Below are 2,547 nucleotides of genomic sequence, written 5' to 3' on the forward strand. Positions count from 1 at the left end.
AATAAAATCATTTACCTTTGAAGAGCTTCTGATGTTTTCAATGAGGAGACTCCCAGCCACATACCAGATGTGCAGTGTTTCCTGAAAGCGTCTGTGTGTAGGAGAAATCGTTCCGTTTTCTACATTGCGCCTGGCTACCGAAACAAACCGAAAATGCAGTCACCTACAACGAGAAACTTTTTCCTGATTAACTACATAATATCGACCGAAACATGGCAAACGTTGTTTGGAATCAATCCTCAAGGTGTTGTTTCACATATCTCTTCATTGACATGCAGTTCGTGGAAGCTTGCTTCTCTCTCTGTGCCCCATGGAAAAATACTGGCAGGTGACTTTTGCGCACCAATTTCGGCGCAGGACACCGGGCGGACACGTGGTAAATGTGGTCTGTTATGGTCAATCTTCCAACGATCTGCCTACAAATACGTCACAATGCTGCAGACACCTTGGGGAAACGACAGAAAGGGCAGACTCATTCCTCTTGCGTTCACAGCCATATAAGGAGATCATGAAAGACAGAGCCTCAAAAATCCTTGTCATTTCCTGGATGCCAAGTCATCTTGGTTTTGCCTGAAGCTCACGTTAAAGGGCACGCACAGAGAAGATATTTGTATTTCTGGACACGTCAGAGTGTTTTCTTTCGAACAGTAGCAATTATATGCATAGTCGAGCATCTTTTTGTGACAAAATATCTTGTTTAAAACGGGAACGTTTTTCTTCCAAAAATGAAATAGCACCACCATAGGTGTAAGAGGTTAATGAATAAAATAAGCCAACACGTTTGGTGTTCATCTAAAGGCATGTGGGTGACTCCCCAAACATATGGAAGAAGGTACTCTGGTCAGAACTTCCAGAGATTTCAGTCTTCCAGAGATTTGAGACTGGGGCGGAGGTTCACCATCCAGCAGGACATTGACCTTATGCATACTGCTACAGCAACACTCGAGCGGTTTATGGGGAAACATTTAAATGTTTTGGAATGGCCTAGTCAAAGTCCAGACCTCAATCCAATTGAGAATCTGTGGTGTGACTTAAAGATTGCTGTACACCAGCAGAACCCATCAAACTTGAAGGATCTGGAGCAGTTTTGCCTTGAAGAATGGGAAAGAATTCCAGTTGCTAGATGTGCCAAGCTTAAAGATAAATATACCAAGAGACTTGCAGCTGTAATTGCTGCAAAAGGTGGCAAAGTATTGACTTTCTACAAAGTATTGACTTTGGGGAGGAGAATAGTTATGCACGCTCAAGTTTTCTGTTTTTTTGTCTTGTTTGTTTCACAATAAAACATATTTTGTATCTTCAAGTGGTAGGCATGTTGTGTAAATCAAATGATACAAAATCTCCCAAATCCATTTTAATTCCAGGTTGTAAAGCAACAAAATAGGAAAAATGCCAAGGGGGGTGAATACTTTCGCAAGCCACTGTAACACTTGTCGTGCTCTACTGGCATATCAATGGTTAAGTATTTCAATTTATTTGTGTTCCTATGGGATTCTGCATAAAATAAAGACAATTCAACACTCTGCCTTTCTACCCCAAAGCTCCAGATTGGAAAAGGCCCAGAAAAAGTGGTTTGTTTATAATGCAATAAAAGCAGAAGCATAAAAAAGACAGAAGGGATGAGTTTATGCAGCAATCTTTATTTAATGGATGAGAACACTCTTCACTAGGCCCTACAGGCACATGACAAGTGGATTGGCAGGAACAGTTTAGACTTTGTGTACATGAGAGACTCAATCCTCATGACCAAGCTGTATGTTCATTATAATTACACCGAGAGCAGCACGTGGACAGTGTTACAGCAGTCTGAGATGAATTGGTTTTGACTGATGTGTGACAGTTTACTACAGAATGCTACAGTACTTACTGTATTTTACTGTAGAATACTATACTACACACTGTAGTATCCCTCTCATGTGTAGTACTTACTTTGAAATGTTGTAGTATACTGTAGAATACTATAGTCCTGTAAAAACTACAGTATACTACAGACCACAAACACAACAGTAAATACTACAGTAATGTCCGCAAAAACACTACATTCCGCACTGTAGTATACTACAGTATTTCATTTGCATATACCCTGCCCATTCCCCTCCCCCATATCCCAATTTGTGCCACCCATAAGTGAGAACTGCCAATGTAGGCCATATTTTGTGTTCCCTACAGTTTATAGAAAATAGCATAAACTATCTGTTCAGACCTCAGTCCTACCTACCTACAGGTTATGGAAAATTTTCCCTTTGAGTATTTCTCCAGTAGGTTTCCTCAAGGAGAAAGCCCCCACTGCTACCCAGTGCTACCCAGTGCTACCCAGTGCTACCCCAGTGCCACCCCAGTGCTACCCAGTGCTACCCAGTGCTACCCAGTGCCACCCCAGTGCATACGGAAAGTTTTCAGAACCCTTGATTTTTCCACGTCTTGTTACGTTACAGCCTTATTCAAAAATGGATTCAATAAAATAAAATCCTCATCAATCTACACACAATACCCCATAACGACAAAGTGAAAACAGAAATACCTTATTTACATAAGGATTCATACCCT

General features: G+C 41.1%; 1 non-coding gene across 1 annotated transcript; it reads left to right on the forward strand.

The window, feature by feature from the left end:
• The first annotated feature begins 2,230 nt into the window (after positions 1-2,230).
• Positions 2,231-2,285, forward strand: LOC135515141 (U7 small nuclear RNA). Its single transcript, XR_010451767.1, has one exon. It is a non-coding gene; the product is annotated as a U7 small nuclear RNA (small nuclear RNA).
• The last annotated feature ends 262 nt before the right edge of the window (positions 2,286-2,547 follow it).

This window comes from Oncorhynchus masou, chromosome 26 (genome assembly GCF_036934945.1).
Source record: "Oncorhynchus masou masou isolate Uvic2021 chromosome 26, UVic_Omas_1.1, whole genome shotgun sequence".
Classification (NCBI taxonomy): domain Eukaryota; kingdom Metazoa; phylum Chordata; class Actinopteri; order Salmoniformes; family Salmonidae; genus Oncorhynchus; species Oncorhynchus masou.